Source organism: Lycorma delicatula, chromosome 8, assembly GCF_047948215.1.
Source record: "Lycorma delicatula isolate Av1 chromosome 8, ASM4794821v1, whole genome shotgun sequence".
NCBI lineage: Eukaryota > Metazoa > Arthropoda > Insecta > Hemiptera > Fulgoridae > Lycorma > Lycorma delicatula.
The window spans coordinates 94,176,446-94,204,153 of NC_134462.1; the positions used below are offsets into that span (position 1 = coordinate 94,176,446).

At 29.7% G+C, this 27,708-nt stretch overlaps 1 protein-coding gene across 2 annotated transcripts in view; it reads right to left on the reverse strand.

Annotated features, from left to right (window-relative positions):
• ssp6 (PDZ domain-containing short spindle 6) overlaps nucleotides 1-27,708 on the reverse strand; it is a 390,763-nt gene that overhangs the window by 269,728 nt on the left and 93,327 nt on the right. The window lies entirely within an intron of this gene.

Here is a 27,708-nt window from a genome sequence, read left to right on the forward strand (position 1 = left end):
AAATTTTTAAAACTTTTAAAATCCGAGGTTTAATTTTGTAAAATTGTATACTTTTTTGATACCCCTATATATGATATATAGAATATCAAAAAAAGTTTCAAAAATACTAAAACCGAAGGGAGATGGGAAAATACAAAAAATATATATATATTTAACTTTTTAAAGGGGGGCTGACTTTTTATAAGTTTTTTTGGAGTATTTATAAATGGAATATAGGTAACAAATTCGCCAAGTTTTTTTCCAAAGTGCCCTGAAGAAAATCGAAATTCGCTTTTCACGATATCTCACCCACCGAACAAATTTTGAAAAAAAAATAATATGATAAATGTCCCACATATATATATACATTTGAGCGAAATCCAGGCGGATCCAGGAGGGCCATGCCCCCCCCCCAAAAAAAGCCAGAAGGCCTTGCATTTTGAAAACCCAGTTGAAAAGAACTGAAACAGTTCACCAATACTAAAATAAGCAGTTACAAGTTGCAATTCTGTAATTAACGTGAATATATATTTTTTCTTAATAGGTAATTAAGAGAGGCTGACGTCACTTGCTCTAATGCATATTCATAACGACATGTAGAGTGATATACGAGTATATCGCATTATCGATCGGTATGCTAAGATGCGTATTCATCGAGATGAATTTACTTTGTAAATATTATTGTGTTATTATTATTATTATTATTGTATGAAATAAAATGTGTAAAATTTTGGATTGTAATGGATTAATTATAAACATTGAAATAAATGAACAAATAAAAATCAACTTAATTTAAATCTTCATTTATTTTTTATCCCATCTTATATTATTATATAAATTTTAGTTTTTGCATGACAATTTTTATTAAGTTGTTAGGACTATGTAGTCCGAGCTTAAAGTTAATTTAGCATCTGGTGTCCCCGTGAGGGTCACTTCGAATAACTTACATCTTAATTTTTATAAATCGAAATAAAAATTAAGAAAGTTAAGTACTTTTTAGATTTTACCGTAAACGATCCTTTTCGCCTCCTTTATAACAATACTGATGATTGGTTAAACGATTTTCCGTGTTTAAAAATAGTTTAGAATATAGTATGTATGGAATAAAGTGTATGAAATATTATACATCCAACCCAATTAGAAGAAGTAGGAAAATGTAACCCCTTATCCACAATGCTCCTCTCTCAAATTCAGTTATTGGATCCGCCCGTTTATACCCTTATAATTCAATTTCATATCATTTCTGTAATTATTTTAGCAACATTTTTTTTTTTTTTTTTAAAGAAGATATCTTAACCTCCGCTTTTGAAACGAAATAATTTCTAAACAGTTTTATAATAACTTTCACAAAAAAGTGGTATTCTATAAAGTTTAAATTATACATTAAACCCAAGAGATCTTTCATAAGCCAAACTATAATATAATTTCACTGGTGAGGTGGGCGGTTAATCTTTTCAACCGTCAACCTACTCAACTAAGCTTGAAATGAACTACAATTGAGTTTATTTCTAAATGTTTTAAAGAAGGATGCAAATAATTTAAGTTTAATTAATTAGTTTTTTATTTATTTAAAAATTTATTAACAGAGTAATATGTATACAACTCTTAAACATAAAATAAATATAACAAAAGAACGTTTAAATTTAATTTTCTTATTTTAAATATTGGTGATATAACCTTTTAAATAAGTTGTTAATTTATTACAAATGGCGTAGTCCCTTTCTTGTGGGTCAAAATACTACACTGAGTGATACTACTGAGATACTACTAGTTAGAATTAGTAGTGAAAATATTTTTCACTAATTTTTTTTGCGAAAATATTTTTGATATCTGTTTTTCATACAGTTGAATACGTTTTTAAGGAATGAATCTTTCTTTTAAAACAATAGATGATAATAGCATATTGGTAAATACAAAAAATAAGAAACAATAAAGTTTTTAGAAAGTACGGATATTTTCGAGAAGTTATAAAATGAAGATTATGTTAACAATCCGATAAAAAAGTGGTTGATATTTACTTCTGGAAGTTAGAAGATTCAAAGCGATGAAAATCTTGAAGTTTTCTCACTTCCAGATTAAGATAAATTTAGCTAACAGCATAATTCTGAAGTAGAAGAATTAAAAGATTATGAGTAAATGACTATGTAAGCTCTACTAACCGATAGCGGTCCATGCTCGCTCCTCCATAGAATTTCAGCAGTTACTAAACATGAGAAAAATTATAATGCAGTAATGGATTTCTTGAAAATAATTATTATATTAGCAAAAATATAAACGATGAGAAAGTTTTTTTTTCCAAGTACTAAATGTCAAAATGCAATTATAGAAAATTGTTGTACGCTTTAGTAAACACAACAATAAAAAATAGTAATAGTAATGCAAATAAAAACAACGAAAATAAAAACAATAATAAAAATTTCACAATTTAAAAAAGGAAACAAAATTTGTACTTTATTATTAAAACTCAATCTTTATTATCCGTAATTTTATTTTTATTTATGTCTTTAAAATTTACACTAAGTGACATCAATAAAAATATAACTGTATTTAATTTATACCAATAAAATTAATAAAGTATCCAAGCAACATAATAAGAAGTAATAATTATTCGCGCGCGCGCGCGCGCGCACACACACACACACACACACACACACACACACACACACACACAAGTCGCATAAATAGTGAACTTAAAACTTGTTAAAACAAACTTTCACTAATGTATCATAGTCTAATGTAAGTAGATAAATTTATACTGTACTCCTATAAAACAATAAGTTATACGAAGTTACATGGAGCAATAAAACTTAAATTATTATTTTATATATATATATGTCGGAGAATAAAGTACAGTGGAGTATCTTCCGACAAAACGATGAGAATATTCTTTAGAATATCTGTATTTTTAGTAGTTTTAAGAAATGTACTATTACTTGTAATATTTTGTAAAATAAGGTTTAAATTGTTTTATTGCGGTAGGCTTAGGCCTAGGTAGGCACATGGTTGTCAACGTAGTCGGGATCCCAGGACGATAGGGGTATCATAAAATTAATAAGGAAAAGGAAATATGCAGTAGGCATATTATTTGAGAATATTGAGAAAAGGCAGTCTTGCTTTGGAACCCAGATCGAACAGACGTCCTGGTGATCGCGAATTCGTTATTTCCCTGGGCCTCGGTCTATCGCAAGTTGTTTTAATATTATTTGAATTCTAAATTAAATTAATCTTATATTATAATTCGTGTACTACTGAGTTATTGATAAGTGATAATTATCATTTGTAATTATTTCATTGTACGAGTTATCTACTCATTTTTATTAATTGAACTTTATTATAATCTTATATATTCTCCACTTGTAATAATAAAAATGAGTGAAACACAAAACGTTGAATCCCTGACAAATCTCCTCGCCTCTCCGACATATATATATATATATATATATATATATGTTACTGTCATTAAAAAAATATTATTCTTGTTTATATCCTGAAACTATAAAATTCTTGAATGATTGAATGATGTAACACAAAAAAACTTCTTATTATATTTTATACGTACAGTTTAGCTTTTATAAAAAGGAATTATAAGCTAAAATTTAGTTTAGCTAAATTATTAGAAACCGTATTTTTTTACTACTTCGGTAGTAATCAGAAAGAGAAATAATTTTTTTTTATATTTAAAAATTACTATTTGAGCCAAACGATTGCTCAGAAAATTTGCCAACTTGATTTTTCTGTATAGTTCAACAATAAAATTCGAATAAAAGCAGCGTAATAAGTTGTGATAAAATTTCTTAGAATCGTTAATATAGTGTGTGTGTGCGCGCGCGCGCGCTCGCATAATAAAGAGAAAAACGTTATACGACAATCGTATACGTTATGGCCACTACTGCCAAAGATAACCTACATTCTTTTTAAATTCCACAATAAATATATATTCTTCTCCTTGACTGGTTCGGCAACGCGTGCAGGAAAGGAACGCAAAAATGTCGGGGGATATTTTGTCCCTCTATTCATTTCAAAGCCTGGCCCCTTCCTTCTGGGTCTTTATATTTAACTGACAAATTTACGTTTATTTTTAGTTTGACGAACGTTGTTTAGGATTCCATTTCGATTCTGTATATCGTGTTTATAATGTATTTTATTCGACTTATTTTTTTGAGATTAGGAAGATATTTGCGTTCTACTCCTGATGCGATTCCTCTTCAGTACATTCACTGAAGGAAGGCTTTTCAGTGCTAATGCCTTTCGGTCTAACCGGAATGCGCCTGATGGGACCTCAGTTTTGTGGAGGGTCGAATGTATTCACTTCGCGGAGAGTGCAGCATATGGTATCTGTGGGCGGGTGCCTGACTAGTAATTGTAAGATGAAGGAAGGAAAGGGAATTTATGTTGTGGAGAGGTTCTTCTTCCGGCAGTTTGGATTGGGCTGAATTCAGTGTCATGAGACGGCCTTCATGCTTATTTCGTGTCCTTTCTTCTTTTTTTCTCACTCTCTCTGTTTGTTGATGGTAAATATTTACAACCGTAACCTGTGAACTCTGTGAAGGGTATCACAGTGTAGAGTACAGGCCTCCTCGTCGGAAGCTGCTGGATTTCTTTTTCATTTGTCTTCCGTGGTCTTTTCTTCTTCTCCGTTGGTATGATAAAGGAGTGCGGGGAGGGGGGAATTACAATCAATATTAGATCAATTTATTCGCGTATGTAAGGGTGGCAGCAGTCTCATGTTCTTGGACCCACCGGGTTGGTCTAGTGGCGAACGCGTCTTCCCCAATCAGCTGATTTGGAAGTCGAGAGTTCCAGCGTTCAAGTCCTAGTAAAGCCAGCTATTTTTACACGGACTTGAATACTAGATCGTGGATACCGGTGTTCTTTGGTGGTTGGCTTTCAATTAACCACACATCTCAGGTATGGTCGAACTGAGAATGTACAATAATACACTTCATTCACACTCATACATATCATCCTCTGAAGTATTATCTAAACAGTAGTTACCGGAGGCTAAACAGGAAAAAGAAAGAAAGAAAGTCTCATGTTCTTGAATTTCCACAGATGATAATAACAGGAAATATTTCATAATTCTTCTCCTTCGTATCTACGAAGGGGTTGGGGAAACCGCATGGCTAATTCGCGCAGTAAAGAACTAATACATTATATTTACGAAATATGTAGCCCTCCTGCCGTTGGGTATAATAATAATGGTGTGCACATGCGTATGTCGTAGCTGAAACAACAACCAAAACTGTAAAGTACGCAAACATATTATTTATCTTCACGTATTCGTATGTGAACATAACGACAAAACATCTGGAAACATTGTTTTCTATAAGACTGATAGTTTTTTCAAAGCTTTGCCAGCACTATAGAATTAGAAAGTGAGAAACTCCTTGATTTATAATTCTTTACTGTTTGTTGTGAGATATTTGTATCGCCAATGATATAGAACTGCAATAGTCAGTGATTACATATAGTATAATATTAGTGTTTACATCAGTGTATTATTAATTTTTTACGTCTCTACCAAACATAGAACCCTTATCTCCTTATCCCGGAAGTTACAAAAACACTAGCGGAATAGATATTGTCTTATAAATGACGCTGGCAATTCATAAATCATACCAAGCATTAAGTTCAACGGGTAGGAAAAATAATCTAGTATTTAACCCACGATAACGATCAATAAATAAAGCAATCCATGTTTTCTTTACAATTAATATTTTAAATCTAAGCTTCTAGAAATTACAATGAGAATTCAAAAGTGTTTCTACACCTAAAATATACTAAAGGGACCTAAAATAAAAAGTATTTTCTTCATTACTATCATAAAAATTATACTATACTAATTTTTACAATGTTTTTAAACAATTATTTTAAACTTATTTTTTGTTAAGGATCGTTTAATTATAATAAAAATGTTCGGTTAAACCTTCTTTAAAAATTATCCTTAGACTAACACAGTCAAATTTCCCTAAATCGAACCTCCTTAATTCGAATAACTCCCTAAGTCGAATATTTACTTTGTCCCCTTTAAAAAACCTCTCTAAATCGAATTAAATCACCTTCTTTATTCTAAAATTTCGAAGACATGATATACATATTATTTCTTTGATGAAAACGTTTTTTAAAATTTTCAATAAAGAATATACATACTGTACATGATTTACAAAGAGGCGTAGACAGCAGTAAATTCAGTTTAACAGTGTATAAAATAAAGATGAATTTGTAGACCCTTTCTCAGTTTCAGAAGAAGAATGGAATGTAGAAACCTTAACATAAGTATAAACTAAATTTCATTTGACTTGTTCGCACATTTAGATGATGATATTGCATTTAGTGCCGCTCCAACCGACGATGATATCATCGCGTCTGTGTCACATTCAACCGTCGATAAGGATTCCGATAAAGAAGACGAAACGGAATAAATAGAAATTACAATTACAGCAAAAGACGCAAAATCGGCAATAAATAACCTTTGAACATTCTTCGAAAGTTCAAGCGAAGTAGATGATGTATTTTGTGTATTAGTGAAGATTGAAAATGCCCTTGATTTTTTAATCTATCAGAAGAAAACTAAAAAAAAAAAATTACAGACTTTTTTCAAGAAATAATTAAAGGTATTATACTTCCATTTTTTATTTTATTTTTATATAATACTATACACATGTATTTTCTAACATAATTTAGTACTGTAGTACATTATTATAGATTAACATAAATTTTTATTAAATTATGAAATTTTTCTGTACAATTTTTTAGTTTCATATTTTACTTCTCTAATAAAAAACTTCCGAAATCGATAAAAAGATTGGTCCCTTGACATTCGAATTACTGAGGTTTGACTATTATTTAATCATAAACGCAGAAAAACATTAAACGGAATTCTTTATGCTAAAAATATAACCAGAAGAATGTTGAAGTTTAAAATTTGTGTATAATGTTACTACCTCAAGTGACGGCTGTAAAGAAATATCAATCAAAAATTATATTAAAATATTTTAATTAATATAAAAATTATATTTTCAAATTTATTTCAAAACCGTCATTCAAATTACATACCTGTTATTATTTATAAAAAAATGTGAAGGTTATTTGTTATAAGTTATGAATAGTTACTTTTAACGATAGCGTGAGTAATAACATTTAGCCTACGAAATTAAAATACGATATACTTTAAAAACAGTTCAAATTTTAGTACATAGATAAATATCAAATAAACATAACAGACAAAAAGTGTCAACGTAAGAACTATCAAATTAAATGAAATGCAACTAACAAATGTTGAATATAATAAACAGGTATTTTTTTATTATTATCTTGAAGAACTGGTCCGAAAATCTTCAATATGTATTTTAATAATCAAATGTCATAAAAATATTTCATGATATAACAGTGCAAACATTTTTTTGTAAGTACTTTTTTTTACATTAAAATTCTTTTAAAAAGAATTCATTTTTTAGTTAAACGTTTACGATAACTACATTTAAAATAATCAAGTTATATTTGATTACAGCAGCGATTCTCAACCTTTTTTGCTCTATGACCCCCAGAAGTAGAAAAAATATATATAATGAATATTTCGCGACCCCCAACCACAACCCAATGAAACCTAGTTAAAACTACTTAGCTGTGGCTGTTTGTTAAACTACGCGATCAAATTGGCGAAAGAAAAAATATATTCTTTTCCATACAGAAGTTAGAGGGTTATCGCGGAGGAAAGTGTTAACTCGGATATTAGAATTGCAATATGAGTTAATATATTTTCAGGATAAACAAATACGCCCACCAAGCTAAGCATGTAGTAGGGTCCTATTCCTCTAGTAGAGTTAACTCATCATCGCTAATCAGCTGATTTCGAAGTCGAGAGTTCCAACGTTCAAATTTTAGTAAAGGCAGATACTTTTATACGGATTTGAATACTAAATCTTGGATACCGGTGTTCTTTGGTGGTTGGGTTTCAATTAACCACACATCTCAGAAATGAGAAATGAGATCTGAGACTGTGCAAGACTGCACTTCACTTACACTCATACATATCATTATCATTCATCCTTTGAAGTATGAATTAATCACCTGACGGTGATTCCCGAAGGCTAAAAATAGGGAAAGAAAAGAAAAGAGATTGTAAGACAAGAGGAATATTAAAGTGAACTCGAAATGTTCAGTTGTAGACTCAGCCTCCAATGCCTGGACAGTGGCGGCTCGCGTATAGGCACTGTGGAATTGCAGCACTCCTTATTTCCACTTGATATTATATTAATGTTACCGATATTATCGGTAACATTTAATATAATGAATTCTTCTTTCGGTAATTCTTTCTTTATACTTGTACAATATTTAATCCTTAAGCTTAATGTCATCCCCCAGTTTATGAAAAAAATACAAAAAATCTTTGTATAGAACTGTGCGCTTCACAGTTCTAGCGGCGTGGTGTTTGGATGTTGTGACCATGCGCATATAGGAAGCTGCACGCGAGGCTGCGAGGGAGAGAGAACACTGTCGCTCCCGCAGTGCCGACCCAGGCGTGCTGGTGGAAGGTAGTTTTTTTACTCCGCGTGTGTATGGAACGTTCCTTGTTCGTTCTCTTTTCTAGTTTAATCGGTCGGTGGAAGGAATATGAAAGCGGTTTATTTGTTTATTCAGTAGTGATCAGAAGATGGCAGAAAACAATAGCTCTTTGATGGCCAAATCTGTCCAAAAACACGCTGGAAGGGCAAAAGAGAGGTAATCAGTGAAGACTAATTATGTACTTGTTACTGTATACATAGAAATTTAAATTAAATACCATTAGTCTATAGTGTTTTAAAGCGGGCATATTTTATTAAGTTATTATCTAATAATAGTAAAAAATATTATGTGTATTACCATTTTATTATTTATTCGGTTAAACCGAATATGATTTTTAACCACAATGTGCTTAAAAACCGTGTACCATATTGTTGAATGTGATAAAGTGTAGAATTCGATTATTGTCCTGCTTCCAGTTATTCTATTTGATTCATTTTTTTCCGGTTCTTTTATTTTACAATAAACTCTAACCGTGGCCTTGAAAAGGCCCAGAAACAAATTTCTGGAGCAGCACCCCTACTAATTTTAGCTACGAGCCGCCACTGCCCATGGCTATTTATGAATCTTTATGTAGGCGTATATTACGTTTAAATGAGTTTTCTAATAGAAAAATTACTACAATTAAAAAAAAGTAACATTAAAATCAATTTAAAGCTCTAATTCTAATATTTTATTAAATCTTTAATTCTTTTTTTTTTAAGAAAAATATTTTTTTATTTCTCTGTAATTTATATATATTCAATATAACGTAACTACAAAATGCATAATGTATAATAAATAAATAATTGCGTTATTGTAATTCTTATTTAGAAATCAACATTTATAGACCTGCTACTAACAGAGATTATGAACTTTACGAGTAGTTAAAAAATGGTTAATACAAACATCACAGGTTACTTAACTAATAAAGTGTTTAATATTGTTTGAATTCTTTTGCATCAATTTTCTACTACATAAATACTTTTAAATTTATTCAAATGTTATTTTATTACCTTGAATTTATTTTTACTTTTTATTTATAACAGAAGTTTTACATTAAAAATTAACTTTTTTTTTTTAAATTTATACATACATTTAAAAAAAATTATCAGCCTACAAATTGATAATGTATGTACATATTTTCATCGCATTAAATACTTTTAAAAGTAAAAAGAAAATTGGAATAGATAACACAAACATGAAATGGTAAGTATAATTCTTCAGTGACATAAATTGCCACTTCCGATCAAATTGCTGGTAGTAGCCAAATCACAAAATATATAACTTAGTGAAGTATTCATTTAAAAAACTTACGGCTAACTATTTCTTTTTCGTTTGTTTGTAAACTTATCACATGAAAACGTTTTATAAATATCTTCAAAATTATGTAAAACCATTTTATTTTATTGTTATAATTTTAAGATTATAGAAAATTGCTTATTAATAAAAGTATCACTGGAGAAAAAGATATTTTTGCACAAAAATCCTATTATATTATTACTGAGATTTCATAATTTTTTCAAACAGTTTTTGTATTAAAAAAAAGTGCAGTTGATCATAAAATTAATCCACCCGTCCATTAAAACATTTATTCCACTAATTATTTTTTTTATTTAATCTTTTATCTAATTATTTTTTTTTCTACAAAAGAAAAACTATATTAAAGATAAATACATAATTAGTATGAAGATTTATTTTCTATTTGTTTAATGATTTTTAAATAGATTTATACAAATTAATCTATTTTTAATATTTTTAAGTATATTCAATTAATTTTCCCAAGATTACTATTATATGAATGTTAGTTTCGGTTTTTTTTTTCATTCATCAAATGTTGAAAGTGCAAGAACCTACGAAGTGAAATGATGTAAACTTGATTTAATTAAAGCTAAAATATGAACTAAAATCTAATTAAAAATTTTTTTTGTAACAAAACTTAAGGGGTTGACATGTTCTGCATTATAAGTACTTGGATATATACAAACACTTTTAAGGTACTTCATTAAAAAATACGTAAACACCTGAGTGAAATATAACAACTGAAAACGTAAACTATTTTATTATTTCTATTTATAGTTTTTAAAAGAAGTTATGGTTTTTCTTTTTGTTTCTTTTTTTTTAATAATAAATAGTTGATTGATTTAAAATTAACAAAAAATAGTTCAAAAAAATTAAATGTCAAATTGCTGGTAAAAGTAGTTATAGATTATAATAACAGAAAGAAAAAAGTAAGGCATAAATTTATATTTAAACTAATGTATGTTATTTTACTCACAATAAATAAAATTATAGGAATACAGCCAAAAATTGTCAATTAATTAACCACCAAAACTCACCTAAAACAAAAGAAAAAATAATTATAAACAATGAAGCAATAAATAATAAAATTATTAAATAATAAACAGTTTCTAAAAATAAAACTATAAATCTTTTTCCTTAAATTAACAAAAGTAAATTAAAAATTTAATGTTCATTTCGCCCGATTGACCTTCCAACTTTAAATAAAAGAAAATGAAATGACTGGGCATGCAATAGAAAGAACAATAGCGGAGAGAAATTTATGTTACAATCTTGTAAACAGATAAACTACGCTGATGGCCATTCAATAAGGCAAACCGGTTTAAAAATTGGTAATAGACAGATGTACGAAAAATTAAAAAAATCTGACAACGCAGTTGTAGGACTTACCCGGCAGGCCGGCAACTCGTTCCGGAAACATCTTACAACTTTATGTTGTTTCTGATGCACAGCTTACACACACAACTTAATTTAAAATACTTATAATTCTGTTTTAATATAATATTTTTTCGTTTATTTAATTCAATGATTCTATCTAAGCGCGCGCGCATAACGTATTTAATTCGCGCGGGTGTGGCGGTACTAGCGGCGACGGTCACCACTACTAAACTAATGTAATTTTACAATTTACACAGAAAAAATTTCACATGTACGGTAGACAGACTGGTGAAACCGCGAGACTTAACGCACCAGGCACCGAGTCAACCGGGCGATCGAGATCCAGTCAGACCGAGTTACTATCTTGCACTTTAAATATTACTAATTAATTTAATTCTACCGCTCACATGTGACGTCACAACATACCAGACGACTACAAAAGTTGTACGTCAGTGCTACTAACCTTTGAAATATTAACTAAATAAATAATTAATATATAAATATAGAAAATAATTTGGTCGGCAACCCTATGGAATTTCAAATTTCCCGGTCCAAGAAGACGAGATAAAAGGGAATTAACCACAGGAAAAAAGGGTAATTCCAAGATGGCGGACTGCGACACTAGAAGAGCTTCTTGTGGATTCAGGGGGTACTATTGACGCAGTATGCCCACTTAGCTACTAGTTTAGAACATTTTTTGGGGTGTTTGTACGATTTTGCTAAAATTGTTTTTTTTTTTAATTTTTATTTTTTAATAGTTAACAAACGTGTTTAAGAAAAATATGATCTTAATTAGGCGAAATTTCGAGATACTGCTGGTAACCCTGCTCTACAGCCTCACTACCTTGACCATTTAAGTTGAAAATTGAATGGTATCAATGGCCCATATATAGAAGTAATCTGACCATGTTTTGTCAAAATCGGTCCAGTAGTTCTGGAAATATAAAGTGATTTAGAGGCTAACACCGAACACACACGTACATACGTATATTAATATCTAGAAAATTTCCTTCCGGAATTTGGGTTTCTTAGTTGTCAAAACGTCAAAATCCGGTGAAAACCGCATATCCCCAAATTGGACCGATTACGATACTTTCCCTTGTAGAGCTATAGCTCGGCTATAACGCTATCTAGACAGTAAAGTAAAAATGTAGAGGAAAGCAAAGATTGGATGGAATATATAAAAAAACAGTTAAATGGGTAATGTAGGAAATGGTAGATATTTTGATGTTATTAAATTAGTACAAAAGAATATGGAGAAACAGTAATAAACTGATTAAATTACTGATGATCAGGAGAAAAAAATTTAATAGATTTTCATAATTTCTTTTTAATGAATTATATGAAGACATAACTTTCGCTTGAGTACGTATCTAAAATAAAATGAGATTGTAACAAATAGAAAAATATACGAAAATCAAGTTGGTAACTGAAAGTTGGATTCTTCAGTATTATCAATAGATTTCTCTACAAACCAAGCTTCAAAGAAGAGCATCTGGAGAAATCCAAATAAAAATATTTTTTAAAAAATCATTGCTTCTTCGAGTTTCGGCAGAATAAATCAGGAAACTAGCCGCAAATTTAGAATAAATAATTAAACGTTATTATAATGAATAATTTGTTCATAAACCCTTAAATATTCCAGTAAACACGATTAAAATTACTAAATAAATCACTTTATTGATTTCCTGTAATAATTTTTACAATTTTTTTTTTCTTTTTGGAGAAAATAAATCTTTAAAAATGTTATACCTTAAGACTCCTGACTTACGATAATACAAAATTAATGAAACGTTGATTACGTAATTTCAGGCACTAAAGATTATGAAAGCAGCAAAGTTATACTCGTAAATTAAGCTTGACAAATCACTTGCATTTTGCAAGCGATTTTGGTGAGAGTTAGACGAAGTAACTAAAGAAGTTGGGCTGAAAACGACGAATAATGACAATATCCAATAGAGATAATGAGGTACATGTAGTTTAACCTAACATTATGAAATTATAGAAGGTGTAATAGTTTATATATACTCGAGAAAAGAAAGTAAACACAAAAAAGTACGGATTAACGATGTAGCAAATGATAATGAAATAATGATGATAATGATATAGCAAATAGTAAACAAACGCATTAACCTTTGTTGGTATTCTTTTTAGAAATAAAGGATATCTTGGTAATGGTATCAAGAAAGAGAACAAGAAATACTACTTAACTAATAGCTAATTCCAGTAATAATAATGGCTGAAACGAGGTCATTAAGTAAAGAAATGGTGAAACGGTTGTGAAAAGTAAAAAGATTGGAAAGAGTTGTTTGAAAATAAACTTGAGGAATAGAAATTTGTAAAATATTTCGATGTAATACGGAAAATTTATGTATGTAAAGAGAGATGAGCGAAACAAGAGAGAGATGTGTTGCAGGACTGAGAGATGAAAAACGGACTTAAAAGATAATAGATTGTTCATAGACGTAAAAAGAAACATAACAGATCAGAAACAAGAAGATGAAATGACCATATTGTAAATACTGGAAGACAAAAATGTATTAAAAGACATAATAAAACAAGGAAGAGGTATTTGAATGTGCACTACAACAGGAAAATGATAAAGAAAATGGTTAGAAATAAAAAAAGAAACTTTTGATATCCATATTTTTTCTAGAAAAGCGAGACCAGAGTGCATTCGAGATTTGGAAATTCTAAAACCTGCTACGGGACAGCGTACATTTTATTTAAGTTATTATTATTATTATTATTATTATTATTCAACGTTAACTGAAAAACAATTAGATTGCTCCCGACAATCGGCGCCTTTTATTAATCTGCGTCAAATGTTGTTGACACAAGCACAATTCTACAACAGTCATAACAAGAAAATTTAAACACGATTGACCAAAAACAATTATACATATTGACGTCATTACAGCATAAAAACTTATTTATAAATTTTATTACAGAAGATATACATATATACAATCATAAATATGCAGATATATTAAATGCATGTGGATCTGTATTCTTAAAAGTATTAGACACAATCTCTATTACAAATATTGTTACAATATTTTTACCTATATTTACTTTTCCTTAGTTTAATAACCATATGTAATTCAATAAGATATTAAATAAATTAAAAATTATCATGTATGTCGGTAATTCCCAAACTGTGCGCCGCGGCGCTCCGGGGAGCCGCGACCTCTTCACAGGGGCGCCGCGAAATATTGTAAAAGCTTATAATTGATTAAATGAAGACATTTATAATTAATTTAATGTTAATAAAGTAAAAAAATAATGAAGATATACGAGAGTTTTATTTATTTTTATCTCTTACTTACGAAACTTTTACTTAGGATAGAGCGCCATGGAAAGATTTCAATTGAAAAAGGGCGACGCGACTCGGAAAAGTTTGGGAACCACTGATGTATGTAACATTGAAAATTAATGAACCGATTTATATACAAGAAATTTAAATATGTAAATTTGAAATTTTATTTTAAGAGAATACCTGTTTATATTTTCCAGGCCGATTTTCGTATCAATCATCATAGTGCATAAGCGTAAAAAGGCTTTTAACTTGTAGTTAAAATAATAAAGAATAAAAAATAGAAGACTAATATATCTAAAAAATAAAGAAATGTTTACTACTGTGTATAAATATCTTATTATTGATAAAATTTGTAAAAAAGTAAATGTAAGGTATTCGGAACAGTTAAACAAAAAAGGTTTGCGTACTACTATTAACTAATAAATATAATATATTAACTAAAGTAATATATCTATTATACTGCTGTGAGTGGATAAAACATTCTACACAACCAACCATGAATATTTACGTGACTAGTTAAAAAAACCTGATGTGGACAACATATGACTTCCTTGTACGCCTATTAAATTACATTTACACATTTTTTTTTAAATGTAACGTACGTAAAATTTTATTTCCTTAAAAACTTCTGATATTTTTTCATATTTCTTTCTTTTTTTTGTTGTTGAGTTATTATTCATCGTAAAATATTTTTTACAATGAAAGGTTAATAATTATCAATAAATCAATATATTTAAATTAAAAAATTAAAAAAAGGAGATGAAGTCTGATTCAAACCGATGTGCCTTCTCCTTGTTAGATCCAAATATTTAATTAATTAAAATTTAAATAAATTAAATTAAATTTTATTTGGTTATAACTCCGGAACCGATGAAAATAAGTACCACTTATGATGTATCGTTGAAAAGCTCTCGATGAGGGCTTATAATTGCAGTTAAGAAAAAGTCCAAAATCAAAATTTGTTTGGATTTTGGGTCTTTTTGGACACTTTTGGATCAGTCAATTGCAATCAAAAAGGGAGGTTCACAATTATATGTTACAAGAGTCCTAAATCTAAAATTTCAACGTATTATGGCTAATCGTTTTTGAGTTATGCGAGATACGTGCGTACGTATAGCAACACGCCGAAACTAGTCAAAATAGATTCAGGATGGTCAAAATGGGATATTACCGTTGAAATCTGAAAACCGAAATTTTTCGCGATCACAATACTTCCTTTACTTTACACAAGGAAGGAGTGAATTATTACTAAAAATATTTGATTGGTAGTGAATAGTGGTTTGTAAGAGATAGGATAAACCAATCAACTTATTAAAAAACCGAGATTATAAATAGCAATAATAGACTGAAGTCCAATAATAGTAATTTTATAATAGATAATACTGAATTTTGTAGCCAGGCCTGACAGGGACTCGAAACAAAATTTCCCTGATGAAAAGAGACGTTACCATTTCCATGAATGACAGAGACGCTATTGTGGAGGTCGGAATATCAGTAATAAAAACGATTTCAAGCAAACACTAAAAAGTAAAATATAGTACACTTTTTCAATTCTTAAAAAATTTTTTAAATTTTCGTTTTTTAAAGTCGGCAGAAATTATGGGTTACTAAGTTAGTTAGTAGTTACTAAATTAGTAGGTTATTGTTTTTTTTTTAATTTTTTATTACTGTTTTTTTTCCTTTTTTTGACACCGATTTAAAAATTGTACAACTTAAAAGAAAAATTGAATTTTTTTATTTTTTTTATTTATAGACACATCAATTGTCATTAGCAACTCATCAATATCTGTGTTAATTGTACCGGTAAACGTGTAGTCTTGAACAGACCGATACCAACCAATCCTGAGACATGTAGTTAACTGAAACCCAAACACCAAAGAACACCGGTATCTACGATTTAATATTCAAATCCGAAAAAGTAACCTTTATTAGGATTCGAACCTGACAACTTCGACTTCGACTCAGTTGATTTACGAAGACGAGTGATTTACTAGAGCAACATAGTGGGTTCGCTTATTTTAATAATTTTACGAAATATTATTATTAATTAACAATTTAACAAAATATATAAACTATTTTACTATCACTTTTAGAGACCGTTATAGCAGAACTATAGCTCTAGAAGAGAAAGTATTGTAATCAGTCCAATTTGGGCATATGCGGTTTTCACCGGATCTTGACATTTTGATACCTAAGGAACCCAAAAAACTGGATGGAAATTTTCGGGATTTTAATGCTCGTATATACGTGTGTGTTCGTTGTTGGTCTTTAAATCACCTTATATCTCCAGAACTACTGAACTGATTTTGACAAAACTTGGTCAGATTACTTTTATATACGGGTCATTGATGCCATTAAATTTTCAACTTAAAAGGTCAAAGGGGTGAGGCTACAGAGTAAGGTCACCCTCAGTATCTCGAAATTTCGCCTAATTAAGGTCATTTTTTTCTTAGCTAGTTTGTTAAAAATTAAAAACTAATAATAATTTTAAATTAGGTCTTTTGCAAAATCCCACCCCAAAAATTCTCTAAACTAGTGGCTAAGTGGGAATACCGCGTCAATAGTACCCCCTGTCACTACAAGGAGCGCTAGTGTCGCGGTCAATCATTTTGGAATTTCTCTTTTTTCCTGTGAGAAATTCCCTTTTCCCTTGTCCTCTTAGACCAGGAAATTTTAAACTCTACAGTGTTGCCAACGAAATTATTTTTTACATTTAAATATTAATTATTTATTTTAGTTAATATTTCAGAGGTTGGTCCCGCGCGAATTAAAAAAGATATGCTCACGCACTTTAGTTAGTACCACTGAATTAAATAAACGAAAAAATATTATATTTAAATACAATGATAAATATTCTAAATTAAGTTGTGTGTATATGCCGCGGAAACAAACTACAGTTCTACAAAGTCCTACAACTCTGTTGTCATTTTCTGAAGTTATACTTCTTTTGGCGCGTTAGGAGAAACTGATCAGAGTGTATTTTCACCAAGTTGAAGCTGCTGGTGCCGATGTAACACCATGAAGTTGCGCAGGCCCAAATGGATCAGTTTGTACGCACATGCGTGTAGTGTCAATTCAGTTAGTCGTTCAATGCAATTAAGCGATTAGCACATGTAAATATAACAGATAATTGAGTCGTAATAAATATATATTTATATACACGGATTTCTGAAGACTGATATTTTGAACTGTGAATATTGATTTTCATATTCATAAAACTTTATTTATATTGTAGGGAATATTTATTTATTTATTTGTATATCAAGATTTGAGGTTATATTTATCTAAGTATTAATTTTATGAGTAAAATTATATTTTTTAGTGATATACAAAATAGCACAAATCAGATAAATTCTTGATTTTGCATAAATAATTTTAAATTTATAAAAAAACAAATTTTTGATAAAATACATTATTATAAAATAAAACTATTTGTATCATATTTTTCATATCATAAGCCGCTGATAATCCTCGTGCCTATTCAATCGTCATCCGAAGAATTAATGGAACTAACTAATCGAAATATATTCGATGAACTTTGTTTTTTACAACTAATACTTCAATACTTTTTAAACTGTATAAAATAAATGCCATCTAATTTAAGTGATATTTATTCAAACTTTTTTCGTGGTATTTAATGTCGTCCATCGATCGTATGACTCGGTTAAAATTTATTTGAATGCATAAAAAAATTATTTTCTTATTCACACCAAAGAAGTATGACTTCTTACGTGCGTACATAAGTACACACGAGCTTTCTTTTTAATTTTACACACCATAATTAACTTTTAAAAGTAATGTTTTAGCAGATTAAAATATTTCATTAACACAAATGCAAATCAAAATATTTTTATTAGCACAGAAAATTATAAGAAAACTTCAATCTACGTTATCATTTCTAATTAAATTTTAAAAATTAAGTAAGAAAAGGATGTATAAAAAAGGATATAAATCAATTAGCTTTATTCATTTATTTTTCTTAAATTAAATTGGTTTCATTCATACAAAGTAAGAAAATAATAATACGTTTCATTATTTTTTTTTACGAGTATAATATATATAATACATGCATTAGTAGATACAAGCTATTAATAACCATACAAAAAAGTATCTTACCACAAATTATTATGAAAACAAAAAAATCACACAAATTAATGTATATAACATAACATTCGTTAAATCTCGTGACATTGGAAAAAATTATAAGCTTAAAAAATACCTTCATATATGTTGTAAGAGCATGAAATTACATATTTATTATTTCCTGTTGGATTTTTTCTTTTAGTAGGGGAATTTTTCATTAACATATTACAGTTTCAGGATTCCCACCGTTAGTTACTTATTACTTTTCAAGATGTAAATAAATGTACAATTTACCGTATAAAAAAACTATTAAATAACAATAAAACAAAAAAATGTGCCAGAAATACAAACTAAAATACATTAAAAGCCGGAACAGAACAGAATTTATTACATTTGTAGACTTCAAAAAAGCATACGACTTTGTAGACGAGAAACATTACTACAAACAATGAAAGAATTTGGGGTACATAACAAAACAACCTATCACAGAGCTAACCGACACAAAACAATATAAAAAGTTAAATTCAAAGGACATATAACCACTTATTTCGAAATTAAAACACAATTAAGACAAGAAAACAGACTATCTCTCCTGTTTTTCGACTTCATCTTGGACAAAATAGTAAAGACTTCTGGAAAAAAAAGGAATAAGGATAGGAAAAAACAACAGCGAAACCCAAATCAGATGAGTGGCCTTTGTAGATAAAGGAAGAAGCGATTTAACAGGTAGAGGATGTAGAGCAGATGGCTGAGAGAGCAGGCCTACACATATCCTTTGAAAAATCGGAAATAATGTCCAGCATCAATAATTACCCCAAAAAGAAAATTAGCACAGAATACGGAAACCTTATAGTGGTGTTTAGTTTCATATATCTAGAGGAAACAATAAAGTACAAAAGTACGGCTGTTGAGGCAACAGAAGAGAGAGAAACAAACCGGATAGATTACTTTTCCCAATCAAAGTTATCTACAGCAAAAAGAACCCCTCAAAAAGGGTCATATTCAGATATTACGCCACAATGGTACTACGGAAGTAAAACTGGTATAAGGGTACTGCTACATGGAAGCGAAATGTTACACCTTGCCAACCTGGAACCGTTGGTAGCGTCTCGGCCTTTCATCCGGAGGTCCCGGGTTCGAATCCCAGTCAGACATGGGATTTTCACACGCTACAAAAATTGTCATTCATCTCATCCTCTGAATAAATATAATGATGGTCCCGGAGGTTAAAAAAAAAAAAAAAAACTGGAACCGTTAAAGAAAATAAAGAGAACACTGAGAATAATTCTCGGTCTCCCAAGAAAACAACAGAACGATATAGACTAAATTGCAACCAAGAACAGTAGGAAGAAATAAAAGGATATCTAAAAGATTCCTGGGCCAAGTATACAGAATGGTCGAACGGAGACTAAATAAACAAATATTCGTTAAAGAGCAACTATGAATACCTACGTACAACAAACGAAAAAAAAATTAATAACCTAGTTATATAATTATAACCTTAAGGTTATAATTATATAACGCGATCAGAACGAAAGAATATCGGTAGAAAAGAAAGAAACTAGAAGAATGATGTAACAGTAAAAAAATTACACACATACATCAGAGATTTAAAAAAATAACTAACTCTATAAAAAAAAGAAGTTAGGCTTTTAGAGAGACTTAAAAACAATGAAGGATAACAGACTAACAAAAAGAACCTTTTTATTATCTTTTTAAATTAGAAACTACAAATGGCTGGTTTCAAGAAATTGAAAAAAAATAGAGAAATACTTTAAAAAATAAAATAAAATATTTTAAATGTTTTCAAGAAAAACGATGAGGAAATTCTTTGGAAATTTTTCCCAAAAGAGAGCGACAAAGTTAGTCAAAGAATGAAAAAAATACTGACAGAAAAGGAAAAACAAAATTTAAAGTAAAGTTGTTTTAATGTAATCCGTGGATGGTCCAAACGAAATTTAAAAAATCCTAACAATTTAAAATAAAATAAATTTATATAAAATTGTTTGTTTTGAGTTTGATTTGTCATATATATATTTTTAAATAAAACGACTTTTTGTTTTTAATGATTATTTATTTATTATTATTATTTATTCCATTTATCTTTATTAAATAATTTATTAATTAAGGAACTTAAGGTGCAGCATCTGTACCTTCTTTTAAACCTGTCTGCGTTACACTTAATCTAATCATCACCGTAGCAACTTTGAGTTGTCGGTTGTCATAGCAACACTATTGATATAAATGGAAAAATCAGCTACAACTCAATAGTACTTCTAATGCGCAAACAAACCAACAGTTCTAATGATGAATAAGTACATTATAAAATCAAATACAGGTCAATAGTACAAACTTAGGTGTGTTTGTTATTTATAAAGTAATAAGAGAAAAAAACAGACGAAGAAAACAAGAGAGAGACAAAATAATATAATCGTATGCAAAAAGGATTTGTTAATTTAATCTAATAAAATAATGTTATAATAATAAATGATTTATTGAGTTATGAACTCCATAAGACGTATCTGACATTATGTCGATGGAAATATCAATTAATTTAAATCAATTTACAGTAATTTCCATTAACTAATCAACAAACAAAAATGATAAATTAATCATCTCTTTAATTTGATTCATTTTCTATTTTACCGTCACTGTCATAATGGGTAAATTAATACTATGGTACAAATTTAAAAACATTAATAAAAAAAAGTATCCGCGAAATAACTGTACTTAACTAACATAAACATCAATACGAGTCTGTTAAGCATTCACGCACGGAGTGATAAAAAATTTCCACTTCATACCAGCACAGTTGTTTATATATATTTCAAATAATTATAATTTATAAATCAGTTTAATCGATAAAGTTCATTTAACGTTTGAAGTGTTTTTATCGAGAACACAAATAACCAATATAATAAAAATATAAATCTTTACAAACGAAAAAATAAGTAAAACAAAATTTCATTACTGTTCATCCATCCATCTGACTTCATAGAAACTAGTTACTGTCCAAAAACAAAAAAAAAAAAAAAATATAATTCTTCTAGGAATAAAACCTTCGTTTTTATTGAAATGTATATCCCGTAAACCTAAAACAAATCGGTCGATTGATGTGCGTAAAAAATAAAACATTTCGATCACTATTTTTTAATAAATATATTTTCTATTTCTAAGTACTAATAAAATCAATATGGCATCTTACTGATTCCTGAGCCCTCTTAAAAAAAAATCTGATGTGAATACCACGTGACTTCCTTGTACGCCTATTAAATTCTATACACATTTTTTTTTAAAATGAAAAGTACATAATATTTCATTTCATTAATAACTTCTGATATTTTTTATTTTTATTTTTCATTGTTATAATTGAATTATTGTTTATCGTAATTTTTTTTTTACAATCAGAGGTTAATAATTATTAATAATTTAATACATTTAAATTAAAAAAAAAAGTTAAAAAGAAAAGGAGAAAAGTCTGATTCGAACTGATGTGCCTTTCCCTTGTAAGATCCAGATATTTCATTAATTAAAATTTTATTTGGCTACAACTTTGGGACCAATAAAAATAAGTACCACTTATATTCGTTGAAAAGCTCTCAATGAGGGCTTATTACTGGTGTTAAGGAAAAGTCAAAAATCAAAGCTATGGATTTTGGAATCCAATCCAATTTGTGTTTGATATTTTGGATTTTTGCAATCAAAAGGGGAGGTACACAACTAGATGTTACAAGACTCCTAAATCCAAAATTTCAACATCCACGACTAACTGTTTTTGAGTTATGCGAGATAAATACGTACAGATGTCACGCCGAAACTAGTCAACATGGATTCAGGGATGGTCAAAACGGATATTTCCGTTGAAATCTGAAAAACGGAATTTTTCGCGATCACAATACTTCCTCTACTTCGTACAAGGAAGTAAAAAGAGATAACTTTGTTGTCAGCAAACAACAAAGTTGTTATACTTTCTTACATCGGTAAACAATTTTATTTTTAAATCCAGTATTACATTTTGATGATATGGTGTTATGCGAATGGTTACGATAACACAAACCAAAACAAAAAGTTATAAAAATTTCAAAAATTGTATTTTTAAACTCTGATCGGCTCCCCCACTCTCAATATTGTCTCCAAAGTATTTTTATTTTTTGGGATCAGTTACACTACTGCTATTCTTAGGAATTGATGAAAAAAATATACAATAAGTAAGATAGCTTTTTCAATTTTGGGGGAGGAGGAAGAATTTAGGGCAATTTTTTTAAAAATGTTAAGACAAGGATAAACGAACGCATGTACTGAAGTAAATGAGCTTAGTGAAATTACAGTTGCAAAATTTTAAGAAAATAGATTCCAAAGAAAAGATCTATTCCAGCTCCTGAAGATATTGATCTCAAAGTTTTACCAACAAATTGCCCCACACACACGAGGAGTCTGTGCAAATTTTCATCAAAATCGGTTTATCCTGTCAAAAAAAAGTCATTAAGGTTCAAATATACAAACACACATACATACCTACGAACATTACCCCTCACTTTATTGTTTTTTGGGGTCTCTGGGTCATGAAACGTCCAGAAATGCAAAAAACCCATACCCCATTTTTTGACTGATTACCGTAGTTTCCTTCTAGTAGTATAACTCTAGAGTTATGATGCCAGGAAAGCAATATAAAAAACTCAACGACACGTTTATTTGAGACTACGGAGTAGTATGGACCGTAATTTTTTTACAGGACTACTATTCACAATAAAAACATTCTATTAAGTTATCGGCAGTTCATCACACCGCCGCTTAAGTTATCGATATAATTTCAAAATTTGTTTTTATAACAAACTAGCAAACCCGGCAATGCTTCGCTGTTTCTAGATTTGAGTATATATATTAAATGAACACAATTGAGTGTTTGATGAAATATTAAAAAGCTGACCATTACGGAACTTCACAAAATTTATCCTTTCACTTCATTAAAGTCAGAATGTAAATAAATCCAATTGTCAAAATAGCACTACCTATCGGATTTAATTCAAACTACTCTCCAAACACAGCAGTCGGTTCAAAATACCCCTAATTTTCTTTCTCTGTTCAAATCAAGGATTTCAATTGCTTAAACCTTCTCCGGACAACGCGAACCATTTTGTAAAAACCCGCGCGTAATCACTCCAGTAGTTTTTTAGTCTTTAGCGGACATACATATGGCTTTTATATATCGGACCATAAATGTAATTTTTCCAAATATCTCAACCTCAGCGCCATCTAGTGGGTTCACTTTTTTTTTGCAGAGGTCTCTTTCAATGTATGTAACACATATTCTGAATATGATCCAAATCGGACCATAAATACATTTTTCGAAATATCTTAAACCCAGCGCCACCTAGCGGGTCCAAACTAATTCAGAAACCTTCTCCGGCACGCGCAAAACTCACCAAAGTTTCATCACAATTGAATAAATGGTATAGAAAAGCATAAGGGACAAACAAACATTCATTTTTATTTATATAACGGCAATTTCAATCAGGTAACAAATTTCAATTGTGATTAAAATATCTGAATATTGCCTAATAATTTGTACAAGCTTAAGACTATTAACGGCATAAGGTTTCATTGAGTGCATACTTATCTGATTCTTTTTTAATTTTTTGGGAAAATTAAATTTAATTATCTGTATTACTATCGTCATGATTTTCAGACTCTTCGTTGTTCAGATGAATTATTAAAGGTAAATCGTTTTGGAGGCTGTGTCTGCTTACCACATTTCATTTTCTACTTTTTTCACGTGATCGCAATAATTTTCCATTGTGAAACACCTGCGGCAGCAAACTCCCTGGATATTAGTGCTCGTACATCATCCATTTTAAAGGTATGGTTAAATTTTAGCAACAAACTTTTAAACTGAATCCATACGAGCTCAATAAAATTAAGTCGGCAGTAATATTGGTGGTAAACGAAGAACGATCATTTTTTCCTCTTGGCCATTTCGTCAATGACACAAATTTTAAATTTATGTTTAACTTTGTTTAGTTCAATAAGAAGTTCTTTTTTCAGAGAGTCTTCTGGAGATTACTTTGGATGTAAGCCACTCCTTAATGTAACCCATCTTTGAAGAAGTAGTGGGTATCTCTTCTTTCTTTCTTGAGTGATATCGGATGTTATCCGTAACGATAACCCTTCCTTCGAGAAGTACTGCCATACTGCCATAATGTTATCTATCAACCATTTTTCAAAACTTATTGTCTGAAACAATTTTTGCTATGACCAACCCGATGATCAAAATACTGCTGGAATTGTAAAATAATGGGGTTTGTCTTATGATAAATATGTGAAACGTTTTCACATGCAACCATTGTCGGATTGAGTACATTTGAAATGTTTCTTAACTTTAAGGTGGACATATTTTTATCCCCTACTTAGCACCGGTGAAATCTACCTCCGCCTTCCGACGTGCAGAAAGGGATTTTTTTAAATGATGAGATAAAAATTGGTATAAGCATCTGTTACCAGCAGTTAAACGTGTCGTTAATATTGACCTGATCGAGAGAGCGGGGTACTGCTTCTGCTTTTCACCGGGAGGTTTCGGATGTTTGACTGAGAGTTATGGCACTTATTCATACACTACAAAAAATTAATTTATAATCATCATCAAACAGCCGTTATCAAGGTGCCAGCAAGAATAAAGGGAATATAGAGAAGTTAAGTTGGGCTTTCCTTCCAAGTTAATAATCGGAAAACAACACATCTACTCAATATTCCGAGAAAAGAAAGCAGTAGATATTTGCGTAAAAAAACAAACACAAATATAATAGTATTCAAATCCTAATTTAAAAGTAGGCCTATACATGCAGAGTGGGAAGAATTCCTACAGGAACTGGAATGAAAGCGAATTAGTGGGCTGGTATTAAATGATACTTAGCAATCGATCTTTCTGCTCTTTATTGTTGTTTTTTTCCATATTTCATTTTAACGTAGAAAGTAAATCATATTCAAAAAAGAAAAATGTTGTCAAAGTGAGAGTGACCTAAGAATTTAATACCAATAGAAATTTAATATTTCTTGCAGACCAATTTTTTTTCAACTACTGCCTACTTTTACTTAGATGATCGTTACAGAAAAGTTGATTGATTAGTGATTAAGTTACCAAAACCCGATCAGTCGATTCTTGAACTGTCTGTTTTTAATTTTCCTATCATACTTTTACTCGTATGGAACTTCATCATACTTTCATGTATGTAAGATATTCATGTAAATATCGATCCATCACTTTATACCAAATGATTTAATTGATACAAATTAAATCTGTTACATTACATTGATGATTATTATTATTAAGCAGATAAAAATATTGTGTATTTATTAGGAAGTTTAATTTTTAAGGTTTTACTTCCTTGTACGAAGTAAAGGAAGTATTGTGATCGCAAAAAAATTTGGTTTTTAGATTTCAACGGAAATATCCATTTTGACCATCTCTGAATCCATATTGACTAGTTTCGGCGTGACGTCTGTACGTACGTACGTATCTCGCATAACTCGAAAACGATTAGCCGTAGGACGTTGAAATTTTGGATTTAGGATTGTTGTAACATCTAGTTGTGCACCTCCTCTTTTTATTGCAATCGACTGAACCAAAATTGTCCAAAAATCCAGAAAAATTTGGATTTTTTACTTCTTAACTGCAGTAATAAGCCTCATTGAGAGCTTTTCAACGATATATCATAAGTGACAGTTATTTTCATTAGTTCCTTTGTATAAAAAAATATATGTATATGTAATTTAATAGGTGTACAAGGAAGTAATGTGGTGTCCACGTCATATTCTTTTATACAAAGAACAGCAGAAATATTGAATAAGTTTAGGATGCCATTATGCAATTTGGTTACACTTACTCCATTAATGATCTATGTATATTTTTTCCAAAGTAGAAAAAATCTTTTACCTTTTTGTTTTTACTTTTTGAACGAATTTAAAATTCGTTTTCCTACATTGGACAAGAAATGTACTCAGCCAACCTCCATGGCTGAGTAAGTATCGTCTTGGCATTTTGTGCGGAGGATTCAGGGATGGTCAAAATGGATATTTCCGTTGAAATCTGAAAACCGACATTTTTCGCAATCCAATTTTTCGGAGGTACCCAGGGTACCTCCGAACTTATTTTTCAGGATTTCTGCTGTTCTTTACACAATAAAATCATAAAAATTAATTAAATTTCTAATAAAACTTTGTAAATAAATTATTTGCCTTGCGATAATTGGTGAAGAATTATGTAGCCCGAAAAACGAGAATTATTTTCAATACAATAGGCCAATTTTAATGAATATTCTTCTATTGTATAAACTACTACAATAATAAATTTAAAAAAAATAAATGATTTTCTTTTCACTATTATAACATATATATATATATATATATATATAAAAATTAAAATAAAATGTCTTTTAAACGTTAAAGAAAGCGCATGAAATATATACCCACCTAACAACTTAGCAACTATAAAAAAATATACGTTTAAAAAAAATAATAAATATTCTAATGTCATAAAATTAAACGTGCATTACTTTAATATAAATAACATTTATGCAGTTATACTATGAGTTAAAACTGCAATCAGTTTGTCAAGTTTTTTCCCAAGGCATTATATTACTGTACGTTTATTACAGTCATGTCAGTTATTAGTGAGTAGTGGCGGTATGGTAAACGTTCAGGCTACAAACTGCAGTCGGAAGTGAAAGTAGAACAGCAATGAGGACGAATGACAACATTACAAAATATGACACGAGTATATATATATATATAAATATATATACATGTTTCTCACTTTACAAGTTAGGTGGTAAAGAAATTTTGCACTTGCATTTTACGTTATAGTTAATGGTCTGCGTATTCTCATCTTTCTCTCTACATCTCTCGTGATATGCTTGCAAGTATCAAGTATAAAGATAAATGTTGTAATATGCAGGGATGCATGAATATTAAATAACTGAAGAACATAAATAAGTGGTAAGGTATCTTGAGTAAGGTTTGTCAGCTGTACTTTTTATTCTTTAAACCGAGCATACCGAGGTCTCTATGAAAAATTTGTCCTTGAGCCAAAACTTGGAAAAGAAAGTTTATGTTAT